Here is a 21,382-nt window from a genome sequence, read left to right on the forward strand (position 1 = left end):
CAGCGTCTTGTCGCTCCTCATTACACACCACAAAATATCTTTACATCATCATCATCAACATATAAGCAGTAATCACTAACTTAGAGACTAAAATCACTGGCCACTTAAATAAATGGATCACTAGTCACTTTTAACAATGCCACTTCAATAATATTAACATATTTTACATTACTCAGCTCATATGTACAGTATAATTGTCCTCCAATATTCCACCCGCTAAAACCTCCCCTCATCCCAGTTACTGGCTGACCGTCCCTGTACACATAGATCCTAGGGGCTTTAAGAGATAGGGCCCATCCTTTAAAAAGAGCACATGGTGCCAAACGACAGTACAGAATTAGATCCGCAGCCAACATTTTGAACGCCCTTGCCTCGGTTGTACTGAATCTAGTTATACATCTTAATTTATTTCCACAATTGATGAATAATATGCCTAATAATATAAGCAAGAGTTTGGTTGTTTAAGAAAGCATGCCAAATTAACCAATATATAGTCGTAGCTGATTTAGCTTAGATACCCCCTACCTCCCAACACCCACACACACTGGGCCCCCATTGTGACACATCTGCTCAAACACCTCTGTGCAGTCAGACCATTTGATTATCCTATGCCAAAACTTGAGTATAGAGCCAAAAGATGAAGCAATGCTTCACTGTCCCAATAATTACAGAGGGCACTGTATATTATATATGATATTACACAGAACAAAAAGTTGCTGCAGGGGGTGCTGAGATGTTGGCCAGGGTAGGGGTAGCCAGGTGGAAAGTATGGCCAGCCGTGGAAAAGCGCTTATTGAAATGATCGATTATCGTAAATTTATCGGTGTGACAATGTTTCCTATCCTCAGTGCAGTGGGCAGCTGGGATGAGGTACTCTCTTGGTCCCAGCTTTGATGCACCTGTACTGACCTTGTAATTCTGGAAGGTAGCGGGGTGAACAGGCAGTGGCTCAGGTGGTTGTTGTCCTTGATTATCTTTTTGGCCTTCCTGTGATATCGGGTCTTGTAGTTCTCCTGGAGTGCAGGTAGTTTGCCCCAGGTGATGAGTTGTGCAGACCTAACCCCCTCTGGAGAGCCCTGCGGTTGTGGGTGGTGCAGTTGCAGTACCAGGCGGTGATACAGCCCGACAGGATGGCGGTGATACAGCCCGATCTGTAAACGTTTGTGGGTTTTAGGTGACAAGACAAATTTCTTCAGCCTACTGAGGTTGAAGAGGTGCTGTTGCACCTTCTTCACCACACTGTCTGTGTGGGTGGACTGTTTCATTTTGTCCGTGATACGTACCCTGAGGAACTTTAAACTTTCTTCGTCCTTCACTGCTGTCCCGTCGATGTGGATAGGGGGGTGCTCCCTCTGCTGTTCCTGGGCCATAACCTCATCCTTTATTTTCTTTGTTACACCGTGCATGAACATGTCGAACAATGCTTCTGGGTTAAGGCACTCTCAGCCGCCAACGTGCAAAAATCCACTGCGTAGTCCGCCACCCTACAGAAGTCTTGACGTAGCTGGAGTAGCTAACAAGCAGCCTCTCTCCCAGACAATAGAGAATCAAACACCTTCCGAACTTCCATCGCCAACTCCTCCAGACTGAGGCAGACGGCAGATTGTTGCTCCCACACAGTCGTGGCCCAGGCGAGTGCCCTACCGGACATCAGCGTTATGGTGTACACTATCCTCGAGCGGTCCAAGGGGAATGAAAAATGCTGCAGCTTGACAATGAGGGCGCACTGGGATAGAAAATTCCGTCAGGTTCCAGAATTTCAAGCGTAGTGCTCCGGAGGTAAGCAAGGTTCTCGGGACACTAGGGTAGGCTGGCAGATTATTGGTGTGACCCGCTGTCCAGTGTGGTATCCACAGGATTACTGCAGCAATGTATCGAAAACCTGGTCATGGTGTTCTGCCAGGGTATGGAGTCCCTCCATAAGACATTGAAGTAACTCCTAATTTCTTCCAATGGTGGCTCCTTGCAGGGAAACAACATTGTGGAGCTGGTATTAGTCTGCTGTGTCAGTCATGGCCAGTTCGTACTATCCCATTTTAGGGAAGACCCAGATGCAGACAGTGTCAAAGTAACATAAGTTTATTATTAGAACAGAGGGCAAGAAAAACAACACGTCAAGGGCAGGCAGAGGTCAGTAATCCAGATCAGAGTCCAAAAGGTACAGAACGGCAGGCAGGCTCAGGGTCAAGGCAGGCAGAATGGTCTAAATCAGATAAACTAGAAAACAGACAGGAGCAAGGGGGAAAACACTGGTATCATTGACGAACAAAACGAACTGGCAACAGACAAACAAAGAACACTGGTATAAATACACTGGGGAAGATGGGTGACACCTGGAGGGGGGTGGAGACCAGCACAAAGACAGGTTAAACAGATCAGGGTGTGACAAACTCAAGAGTTGGCATGCTGTGATAACAATTCTAAAATGCAATCCAGAAAGTAGCAGATGGAGATTCAATATTTAAAGATAGTAATTGAAGTCAGAACGACCTGACGAGAACTTATCTTTTACGTATACAGAAACACCACCACCCTTAGATGTATGATCTGCATGAAAAAAATTATTAACAAAAAACAGTATTTATGCATATTGGGTTTGAGTGGGAAAGGTCCATTTCAGACGGGGTCAAACTTTTCCGACCCGTGAAGACCTCTAATGAGAAATTCTAACTTCCTAGTCTTCTAAGCCTCTGGCCTAGTAGCCATCGGTTTTATTCTTTATCTTCTAACTCTCAAGATGCATTTATGCCTAGAATAATGTATTCCGTTAATGACCTGAATGAGGTCACCACTGATTGAGGCCAAAATTACAGACCATGTAACCTACAATTAGCAAAATAGAAATCAATTGATTGAACATGACATGCATTTCAATATGATTGAAATATATCAAGCGCATACTTAAAGTATTCAGACCCCTTGACTTTTTCCACATTTTGTTACGTTACAGCCTTATTCTAAAATTGAGTTATTTTGTGTAAAAAGTGATGTGGAAGGGCAAATAGTCATCTAACGACACAAGTACTTTTTCTAATTAATGCTTTTTTAACCTTTATTTAACTAGACAAGTCAGTTAAGAACAAATACTTATTTACAATGACAGCCTACTGGGGAACAGTGGGTTAACTGCCTTGTTCAGGGGCAGAATTACATACAGTATATTTACCTTGTCAGCTCAGGGATTCGATTCAACAACCTGATAACTGGCCCAACAGTCTAACCACTAGGCTACCTGCCTACCCAGATGACCTCTGTTGGAAAGGGAAAAAAGACTAAGAACTACAAGTCAAGAGTGAGGGAAAAACAGAGAGAGAGGAGGATGAGAGAAACATGAGGCCTGAGAACCAGGTATTTCTGATTTACACACACCCTCTGTCCCCTTTTCACATCCCCCTGGTCTGTCTGCAGCAGCTGCTGATGCCATGCTCTGTGCACGTCTGTCATAATTGGATGGCACATTACACGTCTTCGCAGTGAGGTCCTCCGAGACCCATGGGCACCAGAAGCATACCAAACAACCAGGAATGGTGTATGTGTGGTGTGCATGTATGTGCACAATGACGCAGTGAGCGCTGTTCATTAGCATTAGCACACTAGCTCATTAAGGGACGTGACGGTGAGGCGGGCAGGCTGACTGAACCTCTCAGCAAGAGAGCTCTGGGGGACACTACTGTCACCACCAGGACACACACACTGCTTGCTGCTGCCTCATCAGGACATGGGCTGTTTATGTTGCTGTACACAATTGTTTATAGTTGGTGTCAAACCAAATTAATGTGCCGGAATCTGGTGTAGTGGTAGTGCTGCCAGACCACACAATACTCTATACGACATGGGTTCAAACCCTCCCTGCGCCTTTATGTCTATTTTCCTCTACCTATCTTTCCCTCTCATTCATGATTGTCTATCTCAAAGATAAAAATGTCTTCTTCAATGACAATGGATCTATTGAAAAAAAGGTAGGCTATATAACATAGGCAATGCTTGACTGAACTTATCTGCTGTAAAAGGTGCATAGAATGTCCATTATGGATCCAATGCTTATGCATATTAAAAAGTTTAACTGCAGAGTAGGGGAAAACATTTGTTTCAAAGTGGATGGAACTGCACTGCCACCATCAGAGGCATATTTCAGAAATGTATTTCATTATTTTAGGGACATTTTCAAACAGAATGACTACAACTGTAGATAAATTATAATGTGCAAATACTTATGGTCAGTTTTAGTTAGTTTTATTCCCCCAGTGATTGTACTCAAGTGTGACAACTTAACAGACGATCAGAGATGAGTGTCTCTGATAAATCAACATAATATATATGTATATATTTTTTACACACACTACCATTCAAAAGTTTGAGGTCACTTAAATGTTCTTATTTTTGAAAGAAAAGTCCATTGAAATAACATCAAATTGATCAGAAATACCGTGTAGACATTGTTAATGTTGAAAATGACTTTTGTTGCTGGAAACGGCTGATTATTAATGGAATATCTACATAGGTGTTTTTATTATTTGATTTTATTTCACCTTTATTTAACCAGGTAGGCTAGTTGAGAACAAGTTCTCATTTGCAACTGCAACCTGGCCAAGATAAGGCATAGCAGTGTGAACAGACAACAGAGTTACACATGGAGTAAACAATTAACAAGTCAATAACACAGTAGAAAAATAGTCTATATACATTGTGTGCAAAAGGCATGAGGTAGGCGAATAATTACAATTTTGCAGATTAACACTGGAGTGATAAATGATCAGATGGTCATGTACAGGTAGAGATATTGGTGTGCAAAAGAGCAGAAAAGTAAATAAATATAAACAGTATGGGGATGAGGTAGGTAAAATTGGGTGGGCTATTTACCGATAGGCTATGTACAGCTGCAGCGATCGGTTAGCTGCTCAGATAGCAGATGTTTGAAGTTGGTGAGGGAGATAAGTCTCCAACTTCAGTGATTTTTGCAATTCGTTCCAGTCACAGGCAGCAGAGAACTGGAACGAAAGGCGGCCAAATGAGGTGTTGGCTTTAGGGATGATCAGTGAGATACACCTGCTGGAGTGCGTGCTACGGGTGTGTGTAGCCATCGTGACCAGTGAACTGAGACAAGGCGGAGCTTTACCTAGCATGGACTTGTAGATGACCTGGAGGCAGTGGGTCTGGCGACGAATATGTAGCGAGGGCCAGCCGACTAGAGCATACAGGTCGCAGTGGTGGTGCTTTAGGTGCTTTAGTAACAAAACGGATGGCACTGTGATAAACTGCATCCAGTTTGCTGAGTAGAGTATTAGAAGCTATTTTGTAGATTACGTCACCGAAGTCGAGGATCAGTAGGATAGTCAGTTTTACTAAGGTAAGATTGGCGACGTGAGTGAAGGAGGCTTTGTTGCGGAATAGAAAGCCGACTCTAGATTTGATTTTAGATTGGAGATGTTTGATATGAGTCTGGAAGGAGAGTTTACAGTCTAGCCAGACACCTAGGTACTTAGATGTCCACATATTCTAGGTCGGGAACCATCCAGTGTGGTGATGCTGGTAGAGCGTGCGGGTGCAGGCAGCGAACGGTTGAAAAGCATGCATTTGGTTTTACTAGCGTTTAAGAGCAGAGGCCACGGAAGGAGTGTTGTATGGCATTGAAGCTCGTTTGGAGGTTAGATAGCACAGTGTCCAAGGACGGGCGGAAGTATACAGAATGGTGTCGTCTACGTAGTGGTGGATCAGGGAATCGCCCGCAGCAAGAGCAACATCATTGATATATACAGAGAAAAGAGTCGGCCCGAGAATTGAACCCTGTGGCATCCCCATAGAGACTGCCAGAGGACCGGACAGCATAACCTCCGATTTGACACACTGAACTCTATCAGAGAAGTAATTGGTGAACCAGGCAAGGCAGTCATTAGAAAAACAGAGGATACTGAGTCTGCCTATAAGAATATGGTGATTGACAGAGTCGAAAGCCTTGGCCAGGTCGATGAAGACTGCTGCACAGTACTGTCTTTTATCGATGGCGGTTATGATATCGTTTAGTACCTTGAGCGTGGCTGAGGTGCACCCGTGACCGGCTCGGAAACCAGATTGCACAGCGGAGAAGGTACGGTAAGATTCGAGATGGTCAGTGACCTGTTTGTTGACTTGGCTTTCGAAGACCTTAGATAGGCAGGGCAGATATAGGTCTGTACCAGTTTGGGGTTGCCACAGGGTTCAAGGTTGGAGTAGCCAGGAGGAAGGCATGGCCAGCCGTTGAGAAATGCTTGTTGAAGTTTTCGATAATCATGGATTTGTCGGTGGTGACTGTGTTACCTAGCCTCAGTGCAGTAGGCCCCTGGAGGAGGTGCTTTTGTTCTCCATGGACTTTACAGTGTCCCAGAACTTTTTGGAGTTAGAGATACAGGATGTACATTTCTGCTTGAAGAAGCTGGCCTTTGCTTTCCTGACTGACTGCGTGTATTGGTTCCTGACTTCCCTGAACAGTTGCATATTGCAGGGACTATTCGATGCTATTGCAGTCCGCCACAGGATGTTTTTGTGCTGGTCGAGGCAGTCAGGTCTGGAGTGAACCAAGGGCTATATCTGTTCTTAGTTCTGCATTTTTTGAACGGAGCATGCTTATCTAAAATGGTGAGGAAGTTACTTTTAAAGAATGACCAGGCATCCTCTACTGACGGGATGAGGTCAATAACCTTCCAGGATACCCGGGCCAGGTCAATTAGAAAGGCCTGCTCGCAGAAGTGTTTTAGGGAGCGTTTGACAGTGATGAGGGGTGATCGTTTGACTGCGGATCCGTAGCGGATACAGGCAATGAGGCAGTGATCGCTGAGATCCTGGTTGAAAACAGTGGAGGTGTATTTGGAGGGCCAGTTGGTCAGGATGACATCTATGAGGGTGCCCTTGTTTACAGATTTAGGGTTGTACCTGGTGGGTTCCTTGATGATTTGTGTGAGATTGAGGGCATCTAGCTTAGATTGTAGGACTACCGGGGTGTTAAGCATATCCCAGTTTAGGTCACCTAACAGACAAACTCTGAAGCTAGATGGGGGTCGATCAATTCACAGATGGTGTCCAGGGCACAGCTGGGAGCTGAGGGGGGTCGGTAGCAGGCGGCAACAGTGAGAGACTTATTTCTGGAGAGAGTCATTTTTTAAATTAGTAGTTCGAACTGTTTGGGTATGGACCTGGAAAGTATGACATTACTTTGCAGGCTCTCTGCAGTAGACTGCAACTCCTCCCCCTTTGGCAGTTCTATCTTGGCAGAAAATGTTATAGTTGGGTATGGAAATCTCAGAATTTTTGGTGGCCTTCCTGAGCCAGGATTCAGACACGGCAAGGACATCAGGGGTAGCAGAGTGTGCTAAAGCAGTGAGTAAAACAAACTTAGGGAGGAGGCTTCTGATGTTGACATGCTTGAAACCAAGCATTTTTCGATCACAGAAGTCAACAAATGAGGGTGCCTGGGGACATGCAGGGCCTGGGTTTACCTCCACATCACCCGCGGAACAGAGGAGTAGTATGAGGGTGCAGCTAAAGGCTATCAAAACTGGTCGCCTAGAGCGTTGGGGACAAAGAATAAAAGGAGCAGATTTCTGGGCATGGTAGAATATATTCCGGGCATAATGCGCAGACAGAGGTATGATGGGGTGCGGGTACAGCGGAGGTAAGCCCAGGCACTGGGTGATAAGAGCGGTTGCATCTCTGGACATGCTGGTTGTAATGGGTGAGGTCACCGCATGTGTCGGAGGTGGGACAAATGAGGTATCACGGGTATGAAGAGTGTAAGAGTGGCTAAACAAGCTTGCAGTTAGTAGACCGGGGCTAAACAAGCTTGCAGTTAGTAGACCGGGGCTAAACAAGCTTGCAGTTAGTAGACCGGGGCTAAACAAGCTTGCAGTTAGTAGACCGAATTAGCAAGCAAGCAGATAGCAAGGGCTAGAAAGTTAGCCTTTGGGGGACGTCGATGGTGTGTATAGAGGCCCATTATTAGTAACCATCACTCCTGTGATCCAATGGCACATTGTGTGAGCTAATCCAAGTTTATCATTCTAAAAGACTAATTGATCATTAGAAAACCCTTTTGCAATTATTGCTTTGATAAAGATGACATGTGAAGTTAGTTGTCTAAAATTGGATTTGAGTAAAACCTAGACCTTGCTCTTAACTTGGTACGCCCAGAGAATTGCCCTAAAGGCAGTTACGCCCACTTCTTACACGGGGGGATAATACCTGTGAGTAAAGAATTTACAGATAAGACTAAGTGACCCCAGCTGCAGCCAAGATCTAGAAAGTCAACATACCTAAAACGCAAGTTTGAAGACAAAGAAATATTTTTCCACCCAAGCTACGGATAAGTAGCTGTGTCTAAGCGGGTGAATTCAAGTTGAACCACCTAGCCTCCATCTCCCATCGAGTCGTGGTATCTACAATGTCTCATGCCTAAGTTGTGAGCTCTGAGCTACAGAGCTGTCTGTCCTCAGAAGAGCCCTTCCAGAACAAGGGTGGGGGAACAGACTCCTAAGCCAAAAGGACCCTGACATCGGGAGGACGACCAGAGCGGTGCACTGGAGAAGTGAGTCATTGAGCAGCCTGAACGGTCCACGCTGAGAATCCACAGAGAACTTCCCCACATTCTGACCCATAAGAGCGGCAGTTTGGGGCAAGGATAGGGTTAGAATAGCATAGCTGACAAATTCACCCAAATGTATATTTCTCTCGTGTACTTTTTCTCCCTCTCTTTTTGAAATCCCCATTTTGGGTAACACGCGCCATAGTGTATTGGCCCATTATACTAAGTTCTAATCAATAGCCTATAATGTGTTTTGTCTATGTGTATCTTATCATTTTATCTTTCTAGTAAATACATATTCAACTAAGATTGGTGTGGTACGAACTCATTGGTGAGACCCGGGTCCGTGCAGATTGACGGACTATACGACGTTCAGAACGAGATTGTAGAGGTAACTGATTAATTAGAGGATGTTGTAAAAATCGATATTCTTTGAGTTAATTTGGGAAATAGAAACTCAATAAAAACTAGTTTTCACATGGTGCCCGAGGTTAATGAGTTAATAATGAATTAACTTATTAACAGTTAATCACGCAATTAGAAACTTTTAATCATTCGATGAACAACAGTCGTCACATTAACTAATACAACATCACGTCTACTTTCTTGTTACACGTCATAGCACATCTTATTCACCAGATTTTGGACTGTATGAAGTTCAAAATGCTATTGAGAGCATGATGTGTCTTAATGCAGAACTATGTTTGGATTACTACCCACTTTCTGCATATGCTTTCTATAGAACAAGAGTAATTTCAATGAAACATAGCATAGTAGATGCTGAATAGGAAACAGAAGTGGTAGAAGTAGACAGTTCAAATAATACAAGTTTGTACAAAAATAGTTATCGAGACCATGTGAAAAATTTGTATTAAACGATAGTCTTTTTTATCTTTAGTAGACATGGATGATCAAGATAGTGGTCTTGCATCATTTTTATATTATGTGCTGCCAAACTCATGTGGACCTCAGTCAGTGCTGAATTCTCTTAAGACATTGGGTGTGGAAGAGCTGGAAGAAATGAGTATGTCCAGGAGGCAGACTTCCCCATGTCCAGAGGCCAGTAGAAGCAAGGAAGCTTATAGCCCAAGTGAACGCTAAATATCAGTTTATAACGTAAATAACTCATGATAACTGTCATTAAAACATGGTATTGTCAATATGTAAAATGTGAGATGGTGAGAATGGTGAGAAAATTAGAACATGGTACACAGCTTGATTCCCAGCCTTTTATTTTTATCCAAGGTGAAAAGGATAGTACTGAAAGGAATGATCCAACACCCAGAAGTGTGTCTGGTTGTCCCAAAACACCCCGCAGCAAGGATTGCTACTTTGTTTTATACGTAAGTACATAAGAAAATGCTAAACGGGCTATACATTTACTGTGTAAAAAGTGCATATACACCCAAAACTTAAATGGGCTCTATGATTATGACGATACGATTGACAAGAAAATATTTTCAAGGTGGGTGTCAAGTAATATTTGACCAATGATTTCAATCTACACAGGTCCTTCACAGGTCCTTCTGTAGCTCAGTTGGTAGAGCATGGCGCTTGTAACGCCAGGGTAGTGGGTTCGATCCCCGGGACCACACATGTAGAATGTATGCACACATGACTGTAAGTCGCTTTGGATAAAAGCGTCTGCTAAATGGCATATATTATATTATTATTTGTCTCATCTTGGCTCAGTTTCTCAGACTCTGATTTAGCCATCCTATTCATGGTGTCAAAAATGTAGTTTTATGGCTTTTATCAAATGTTTTATGTCATAATAATCATTATTTAAGCAAGCAGACATTTTGTAGCAAGATGTAGATGTTACAATGGGAGTTATGTTTGGATTAGAAACTCAGTGATGATAATGTATGTGGTGTCAGTGAGTAAACTGTGGAGTTAAGAGAGCACCAAATGTGTTTGTGCGCATTCTCTAGCCCCAGTAGACGGACAGCAGTGGACTGGCACTTCAGTTTTGTAATTCCTTGGAATCTAATGCCATCGGAGGTTACAAGAAAGCTGGAGAACAAGGAGCACCCAAATGGAAGGGAGTGATGTGAAGTTATTTGCCTGATTGTAGGTGAAATTCTTACAGTTGGTCCTATGCCAGCAAATAAGCATTTGAGTGAGGTAGAAAGATGGTGCTGACTTATCCTAAGGCATTTCAAGATGTTATCGAAGGTGAAATTGTTGGTAGTGGACATGACTACTTCACTAAGCAGGTGCAGAGCAGATAACTTTAAGCGAGGGAACACCCCCCTATCCCTAAGAAGACAGTCAAGTGAGTCTGAGGATCCACCATCCAAGAGAATATGCCTGGATGTTTATGGCTGTATCAACTGGTGACCAGGACAGCTACCAGCCAATGAAACTACAGAAACGTACACAAGAACTAAAGAAGATGTACAAAAACAGAAGCAAGGACAACAAGAGTATTGAAAAGAAAGTGGCAGCAACATTCTACTCCCAGAGGAAAGACATCATTTTTGGTATGGAGTCCTTTGACATTGCCCAAGAATGGCCATATCTACACGAGACCCCTGGCATCAAGACTCATTTTAGAGAACTAACTGGTGTTGATAAGAGAGCCATAAGAGGGTATAGAAGAAGTTACAGGTCTGTGAGAGCTAGAAATCTTGCTTGTTTGTAGGTGACCAAATACTTATTTTACAACATAATTTGCAAATAAATTCATTACAAATACTACAATGTGATTTTCTGGATTTTTTCTTCTCATTTTGTCTGTCATAGTTGAAGTGTACCTATGATGAAAATGACAGGCCTCTCATCTTTTTAAGTGGGAGAACTTGCACAATTGGTGGCTGACTAAATACTTTTTTGCCCCACTGTATGTGTAAGTGTGTTCAAAATAAACCTAATTATTTTATACTTCAGTATACTTATAATACAGGATTGAAATAGCATTTTAATACACTTCAAATATATTCTTAATTTAAAACTAATAGCTTATTTGAAGTGTACCGAAATACTATTTGTAATCTTCTATTAAAAGTATTGTGACCTGTCTTGCAAAACAATAAAGCAGGACAAGTGGAAAAGGATAGAGACAAAAAGAACCAAGGGCAATTTAAAGTGGTTTAAATTAAATAAACAAGGCGTTGAATTTCCAAATAAGCAAGTAGACTTCTCTCTAACCATTAAGGGAAATAAAATAAACAGTAAACCAACATGCACTCTAAGGAACAAAAAGGAGACTTAACAAAAGCTATACTGATGAATAGGAGGAGAGGAGTTGACTCCAGTCAGGTTGTTGTGTGAGACCCGAAGCTTCAAACGTCATTAGGCATGTGGTGTTGTAACTTTGATATCAAGCTTCTGGTTTACTGCATTGAATTGGTAGCTCTTTGAAAACTGAACTGGGCATCAGAGCTTGTTTTTTATATTCTTCCCATCACTACATATTACTACTTAAATAGTATTCTAATGTACAACTTAAGGGGTTCCAAAATAATACAAGTATACAGCTTTTTTTCACTTGGGTAACAATGTGTCAGACCTGTGTGGGTGTGTGTGAGGGAGATAGAATAAGAGTTTGAGGGAGAGGGATAGAGCAGGATCAAAAGAGGGAGATGAAGTGGGCGAGGTTGCAGGAGGTAATGAGAGAGATGGGTAAAGAGAGGAGGAGTTTGAATGGAAGACAAACAGTGGTAAAACAGTTCACCCATTGTCTGTTATTACCATAGGGAGTTCTCCTTTGACTGCTGAAAACTTCATGGTTTCTGTGGACCAGATCATCCTGAATGGCATTCTTACCTTCAACTATGCCCTAGTAATGATGTTTGTGGCATATTATCATAAATTACCCCTCTGACCTGGCAGCAACATTGGAGTTCCTGCAGAAGTATGAATTCATCCCTTTATTACCCACTGCAAATTTAATTTGAAGTGACTGACCGTATATTTCTTCCAGAATGTATTTGTAGCACTTGGGAAAGTGGCGTGTAATGTTATATTGCGCACCTATTTCAATAGACATTACTTTCTTTGCACACGTTATAACTAACTCTAGTCGTGTTGTCATCTAGGATGCCTTATTGTTAACTACAACTTTCAATTTCAAAACAGAACCACACCAGTCCCTTATTGGCCAAAAGACATGTAGCATTTCAGGATAAACTTTCTATGCACCCAATATACATTCTTGTGAAAAAAACATTGTGAAACATTGTCGTTCCAATGTTACTTTAACTGTATCATAGACATTTTCTAAAATAGATAAATAGATTTTTGCAGGTACATTTGTTTGTCCACAAATCAAATTATTGTATCTGAAGGGGTAGAGGACCACTGCTAGTGATCAAGAATGGAGGACACAATAGAATAGAATGACAGTATTCATGTTATTTCATCCAACATAGGTGCCTATTCAAGAGCAACCCGGATAAGGGGTCCAACGTGGAGAAGAATTTAAGAAAGCAGCATGCAATCAATGCAAAATGTATTTCTCTGATCTCAAACATTGCAGATAATGAATGGAGGGAGTAGCCTTGCGCACGTACACATACAGGGACTTAAATCCACCGACTGCAGCACACGGTCTAGAAACAGGCAGATGATGAAAAAAACACTTGACAAAATGTTAGAACTGAATGTTTCTACATTAGCATGTTGTAAGTTGCTTTTAAGTGAATGTTTGACACAGTATATGTAAAGTTTGAGATCAATAAATGTTTTTTCACTAGGATCAATATACCTTGTCCTACACACATCTCCCATCCACCCCCCATATAGTTGTGAGTTAGAATGACAGAATAATAACTGGACCTAAATCTTACAACCAAAATGTCAAAATACTCATATTTTTTTGTAAAAAATAAACGTGCTTGTCCTCTTTCTCAGATGTGCACCAGGGTCTCCCAATCCTCTTTCTATTCTGGTTTGAGCCAGTTTGCGTTGTTCTGTGATGGGAGTAGTACACAGTTGTACGAGATCTTACGTTATTTTTATTTTTTACAATTTATAGCATGGAATAGCCTTCATTTCTCAGAGCAAGAATAGACAGAAGTTTCAGAAGAAAGTTTTGTTTCTGGTCATTTTGAGCCTGTAATCGAACCCACAAATGTTGATGCCCCAGATACCAAACTAGTCTAAAGAAGGCCAGTTTTATTGCTTCTTTAAAAATCAGGACAACAGTTTTCAGCTGTGCTAACATAATTGCAAAGGGGTTTTCTAATGATCAATTAGCCTTTTACAATAGTCATTTACAACATCAACAATGTTGACATGAAGTTGCCCTCTTTGGGTACAGCGAGCACCATCCCCCGCTCTCGGCTCCTAAAACCAGACTGCTGTGGTCAGAGAGAGGTCGTAAATTCCTGAGGAGAGGATCTCCTCATGGCCACACAGTATAGAGATAGTGTGAGTTTTCATAGAAAACAAAGGAATTTCTTCCACCTCACAGAACTTGAGGTCCGAACATTTACGTTCCAGAGAAGGTATTAAAGATCGGTGAAGAATCCAGCATCAAACTGGTCCATTTGTACAACTTGGGGAAGCTCATGGGAGACGGTGCGGCCACATTACCATGACGCTGTTTATATAATAGCCTCAAATATAAGGTTTACATCTAATTGTTGTATAAGATGAATGAATGAAGATTATACTGTTTGTAAAATAATTGGGTAATGTGATTTTGGACTGTTTAATGAAGGAAACTCCAAATCCCTTTTGAGTTGAACTAAATCAGAGGACCGCCTATGAGCCCAGTTAGGGTCAGGCATCCTGGAACAGCCCCTTTTCTGCAACTCCTGAATAAAACCCCAACTTTGAGAAGCAATCAGTAGACCATGTTTTTCTCCATTACTAGGGGACAAAGGTTGCAGACCATTGCTGAATCTTTTAACCATACCACGTGGATCAACTCTTAGACTATCGATACCGACAGAATAACAATAAGTCTTTGATATTAATTACTAGTCTGCAGCCAGGAATTCGGTATCATTGAACGCGAAGAACGACAACCGTCGAAACATTCATTCTATAACGAATGAATGTCACTCTGAACAATCCATCCTAACCATGGCACACACAGAGAGACAGACAGAGACAGGAGAGACGGGGGACGGAAACGCTCCAACAGAAACTAACTTTTCAAGACGACACACTGAGCGTAAAAATATATTGGTTGCATATGTTCCCGAATTAGTGAGCGTTCATGTGCAAAGGGTTAGCATTTCAATTGTTATAATTATCAACTCTAGTGACTTCTCAGCTGACCCCCACTCCCCCTTTTGTCCACCAAGCCGCGATGCCGGTTTAGCCCACTAGGTCACATTCTCCCATCATTTCTTGTAACCATATTTACTTTGTTTGTGTGTGCACTTCTGTGATTGTTTAGTTAGTTAATAAATAAATGCTTTAAGACAATTGATGTATGGATGACTCCTAGTGAAGACTGGGTTCGTGCAGATATCCAACAATTTACCATGTTTGGAATGAAACTAACGTAAAGTAAATCATTAATTAATTCGAAGACTAATTGATAAAATATCTGAAGTTATTAGGAAATTATAACTTTGTAATCTCAATATTTTCCTTGGTGCCCCGACTTCCTAGTTAATTAGTTACATGATTAAATCAGTTTAAATCAGTTTAATCGCATAATACTAATTAGAGAATCTTTGATAAATACTAAAAGTCTTTATTTAATGATAGTAAAGACACGACAATGTCTACATTGTAATTCTGATCAATTTGATATTATTTCAATGGACAAAAAAATGTGCTCCTCTTTAAAAAAAAGGACATTTCTAAGGGACCCCAAACTTTTGAAAGGTAGTGTATATTCAGAGTAGGTTTTTGTAATATTATGACAATTATCTGTTTTTTTAGCTATATTTTGGAATCAAATCAGGAGTTTAAGCTGTCTAATTCTCTACTTTCACAACTCATAACAGTTAAATTGACAGTAGTTTTTTGTAAAATTATGATTATAATCTGTGTTCTACCTGTATTTTGTCATCAATTAAGGAGTTCTTTATGCCTTTTAGCTAGCCAATTCTTTATTTTCGCAACCAATGCCAGGCTACCTGGGGCAACAGGTAGCCTAGTGGTTATAGTGTTGGACTATTAACCGAAAGGTTGCAAGATTGAATCCCCGAGCTGACAAGGTAAATAAATCTGTTCTACAAGGCAGTTTTCCCACGGTTCCTAGGCTGTCATAGAAAATAATAATTTGTTCTTATCGGACTTGCCTAGTTATATTAAAAGGTTTTTTAAAAAGAAGAAAGATTCCAGTTTTAAAAAAAAATAGGGGTTAATGTTGTAAAATTTCAGTAATATACTTTATTTGATGTAAGGTAAATCACAGTTTATGTAAAAAAAAATTGTCTGTAGTTTTACAGTCTATTTCTAGCACCCGTGCTGCCAGACCTTTACCGTGAACTAACAGGATTTTCCTTTATAGTGTGGTTCACTGTTTGATTCACTGTTCCGGGGCTAAACTGGGAAAAATATTCTCTGATTTTTATCCTACTTGTGTTCGACGTAAAACGGAACCAGCCACACTGTTTCATATGTTTTGGAACTGTCATAAACTGTCAGGTTTCTGGGAATTAATATTTAAAATGTTTCTCTGATATATATGGCACTGTTATAGATCAGTCTCCCCTTACAGCCGTTTTTGGAGTACCCCCCTGTTAAAGAATTCAGTCAGAAACGGTTGCTTATACAAACAACTATTTTAGTTGGACAGCTAATACTCCATAACTGGAAGATGGTAGTTCCCCTATCGTATAATTATTGGGTGGGAGATGTGTTGTGCTATCTGAAATGAGAAAAAAAAAATTGTATTCAATACACGTGGGAACACCAAACTGTTTTATGATACTTGGGCTCCATTCCAGCCTTTGAACATTCCAACCTCTGATGGCATTCTTATTAAAACAAAACTAAGTCTGAATTGACACTCCTGTGACTTACTGGCTGGAGGAGCATTTCTTTGTGGGTCTTTTGGGAGGACATTGTAGTTGGTGATGTGCTTATTGAATCAGATGTGGATGCCTTATTTCTCTTGTCCTGTAAGAGCCTAAAATGTGAGCTTGTTTTGACCAGTTTTTTATTTGTTTACACTTGCATTTCTCCAACTACAGATTACCCTTTAATCTCTGTACCCTTCTGCCCAGTGTGTTTAACTTGTCTAACTGTATCATTATAGTATTCCTTTTTTGTCTTCCTCTAGTTGAGTATATTATTTAAATAGTTTATTGTGCGGTCTTATTAGGTGTGTAAAACTGAATAAACAGAGTTGCTTCAAGTTCCTTGGTGTCCACATCACCAAACTAACATGGTCAAAGCACAACAAGACTGTCACGCCCTGGCCTTAGTAATCTTTGTTTTCTTTATTATTTTGGTTAGGGTGTGACATGGGGGATTTGTGCGCTTTGTCTTGTCTAGGGGTTTTGTATGTTTATGGGGCTGTTGCCTTTCTAGGTAGTTTTGTATGTTTATGGGGCTGTTACCTGTCTAGGTAAATTGTATGTCTATGGTTGCCTAGATTGGTTCTCAATTAGAGGCAGCGGTCTATCGTCGTCTCTGATTGGGAACCATATTTAGGCAGCCATATTCTTTGGGTATTTTGTGGGTGATTTTTTCCTGTGTCAGTGTTTGTGCCACTCGGGACTGTTTTCGGTTTTCACGTTTGTTTTGTAGTTGTGTTCATGTTTAGTGTCTCTTATTAAAGAACCATGAACTATAACCACGCTGCGTTTTGGTCCTGAAGGGTTGCGTCACTGCCTGGTATGGCAACTGCTCGGTCTCCGACCACATGGCACTACAGAGGGAAGTGTGTACATTACATCACCGGGGCCAAGCTTCCTGCTATCCAGGACCTCTATACCAAGCGGTGTCAGAGGAAGGCCCTAAAAATGGTCGAAGACTCCTGCCACCCTAGTCATAGACAGTTCTTTCTGCTACCGCACAGCAAGCGGTACCGGAGCACCAAGCCTAGGTCCAAGAGGCTTCTAAACAGCTTCTACCCCCAAGCCATAAGACTCCTGTACAACTAATCAAATGGCTACCCAGACTATGTTCCTTGCCACACACACACCACACGAACACGCTGCTGCTACTCTGTTATTATGTATGCATAGCCACTTTAATAACTCTACCTACAGTTGAAGTCGGAAGTTAACATACAGCTTAAACTCAGTTTCACAATTGCTGACATTTAATCCTAGTAAACATTCCCTGTCTTGGGTCATTTAGGATCACCACTTTCTTTTAAGAACGTGAAATGTCAGAATAATAGTGGAGAAAATTAGTTCAGCTTTTTTTTTTTTTCACATTCCCAGTGGGTCAGAAGTTTACATAGACTCAATTAGTATTTGGTAGCATTGCCCTTAAACTGTTTAACTTGGGTCAAATGTTTTCGGTAGCCTTCCCACAATAATTGGGTGAATTTTGGCCCATTCCTCCTGACAGAGCTGGTGTAACGGAGTCAGGTTTGTAGGCCTCCTTGCTCGCACACGCTTTTTCAGTTCTGCCCACAAATTCTCTATGGGATTTTCTATGGAAGTATGCTTGGAGTCATTGTCCATTTGGAAGACACATTTGCAACCAAGCTTTAACATGTCTTGAGATGTTGCTTCAATATATCCACAATTTTCCTACCTCATGATGCCATCTATTTAGTGAAGTGCACCAGTCCCTCCTGCAGCAAAGCACCCCCACAACATGATGCTGCCACCCCCGTGCTTCGCGGTTGGGATGGTGTTCTTCGGCCTGCAAACGTCCCCTTTTTTTTCTCCAAACATAACTATGGTCATTATGGTCAAACAGTTCTATTTTTGTTTCATCAGACCAAATCAAATCAAATCAAATTTTATTTGTCACATACACATGGTTAGCAGATGTTAATGCGAGTGTAGCGAAATGCTTGTGCTTCTAGTTCCGACAATGCAGTGATAACCAACAAGTAATCTAACTAACAATTCCAAAACTACTGTCTTATACACAGTGGAATCTCAATTCAATGGCTCAGACACAAGAGGCATGTGGCAGGGTCTACAGTCAATCACGGACTACAAGATGAAATCCAGCCCAGTCACGGACCAGGATGTCTTGCTCCCAGGCAGACTAAATAACTTTTTTGCCCGCTTTGAGGACAATACAGTGCCACTGACACGGCCTGCAACGGAAACATGCAGTCTCTCCTTCACTGCAGCCGAGGTGAGTAAGACATTTAAACGTGTTAACCCTCGCAAGGCTGCAGGAAGTACAGTTCCCGCTCAGCTCAGTCAAAACTGTTCGCTGCTCTGGCTCCCCAATGGTGGAACAAACTCCCTCACGACGCCAGGACAGCGGAGTCAATCACCACCTTCCGGAGACACCTGAAACCCCACCATGAAAGTGGCTGCTTCCTTGTTGAGCGGCCCTTCAGGTTATGTCGATAAAGGACTTGTTTTACTGTGGATATAGATACTTTTGTACCTGTTTCCATAGGTACACCTCCAATTGACTCAAATGATGTCAATTAGCCTATCAGAAGCTTCTAAAGCAATGACATCATTTTCTGTAATTTTACAAGCCGTTTAAAGGCACAGTCAAAACTTCTGTAAACTTCTGACCCATTGGAAATGTGATAGTGAATTATAAGTGAATTATAAGTGAAATAATCTCTGTCAACAATTGTTGGAAAAATATCTTTAGTAATGCAAATGTCCTAACCAACTTGCCAAAACTATAGTTTGTTAACAATACATTTGTTGAGTGGTTGAAAAACAAGTTTTAATAATGACTCCAACCTAAGTGCATGTAAACTTTAGACTTCAACTGTACATGTACAGTACATAATTACCTTCGACACAGGTGCCCCCGCACAGACACAATGACTCTGTACCTGTACATAGCCTCACTATTGTTATTTACTGCTGCTCTTTAATTATTTGTTATTCTTCTCATATTTTATTTTAGGTATTTTCTTAAAACTGCATTGTTGGTTAAGGGCTTGTAAAGTAAGCATTTCAAGGTAAGGTTGTATTCGGCACACATGACAAATCAAATGTTATTTGATATTCAACAACAAAAAACACTACCCCAAATAGAAGCACTTATAAGCTATGGAATCAAAGCTTCTGTTTGAAATCATCTGAAAGGGTTTTAAAAATCAGCAGAAAAAGGGCAGTCAATATTATAGCTAAGACTAATATTTGTGTAAACTCTGCACAGTTGTGTTCACGGAGTAGGCTGTAACCACATTTCATGGATGCACCATCCATAGTTTAGGCTGTAAAGTGAAATATGAATGTTCAATACAAACAATAGACTGACTTGGATGGTGATTTCCCACAGTCAAAGTCCTGCAATAAGTGCTAAGATGCTAATATTTGGGTAAACACTTGAGAATTGTCCCCTGTGGCTGTCACGGAGTAGGCTGATACCCCATTTCATGGGAGCACCATCCATAGGTCAGGCTGCACAGTGCAATATGTATGTTCAATACACACAATAGACTGACTGGAAAGGTGATTTCAAACAGCCAAAATCCTTCAATAAGCACTAGACAGTAATATTTGTGTAAACTCTACACAGTTGTGTTCTCTGGGTGTCACTGAGTAGGTTGATACTCCATTTCTTGGGTGTACCATCCATAGTTCTGCTGTACACTGCAATATAAATGTTCAATACACACAATAGACTGACTGAGATGGTGATTTCACAGTTAAGTCCTGCAATAAGAGCTAAGGTGCTAATATTTGTGTAAAGTCTACATAGTTGTGTTTTGTGTCAGTTTCAATGAAGGCATTAAGGCGATCCGCCGATTGCACTATTGTTGCTCAAGCAAAAGTAGTTCATGACACACACATGCCTGTGCCTACCGTGCAGGCATTTGGTACATGAAAAATGTGTGAAGTTTTATCTCTCAGTGCACACCGATCATGTCGAAAGAAAGGCCTAATGGATATAATCTGTTTCACTTGAGACAAACTTTGTTAAATAAGCATAGACAAATAGGTTGTACTTAATATAATAGAGTAATACAAAGAAAAACGAAATACTGTCCATAGTGTTAAAAATGTGGGTTTGTTTTTATTTAAGAAAAATGCCTAAATTGTCTGGATGTCTGTCATAGAGTAGAGGAAAGAGTCATGTGCATTTAAATTCCATCTGACACATCGACAACTCACAATAAGAAATGCAAGGTTACAGCCAAGGGTAAATGTGTCTGCATAAGGCTAATAGTTACTGTGCAACACAAATCAGAATGTTACCCTGTCAATGCAAATTCATGCCACCAGGTGTCAAGTTAAGCAACCTGATTTGTAGGGAGCTTACCTGACCATAGATAGCAATACAACACAGGAGGTCGGTGGCACCTTCATTGGGGAGGACAGGCTCATGGTAATGACTGGAGCTGAATAGTGGGATGGTATCAAATACATCAAACATGGTGTTCATGTATTTGATACCATTCCATTCACTCCGTTCCAGCCCTTTATGAGCCATTCTCCTTTCAGCAGCCTCAAATGTAATATTTGTAGACACTAAGTCTATTTTTAGGCTATAACTCCGCCATGATTCGTTGGACAAAGACTATGGGGAAATGAATGGAGTTTTGGGATAAATGCAGAGCTCCATTGCAACATTTCAAAATATATTTTTACATTTACATTTACATTTAAGTCATTTAGCAGACGCTCTTATCCAGAGCGACTTACAAATTGGTGCATTCACCTTATGACATCCAGTGGAACAACCACTTTACAATAGTGCATCTAAATATTTTAAGGGGGGGGGGTGAGAAGGATTACTTTATCCTATCCTAGGTATTCCTTAAAGAGGTGGGGTTTCAGGTGTCTCCGGAAGGTGGTGATT

The sequence above is a fragment of the Oncorhynchus gorbuscha genome, linkage group LG11 (genome assembly GCF_021184085.1).
Source record: "Oncorhynchus gorbuscha isolate QuinsamMale2020 ecotype Even-year linkage group LG11, OgorEven_v1.0, whole genome shotgun sequence".
In the NCBI taxonomy this organism is placed as follows: Eukaryota; Metazoa; Chordata; class Actinopteri; order Salmoniformes; family Salmonidae; genus Oncorhynchus; species Oncorhynchus gorbuscha.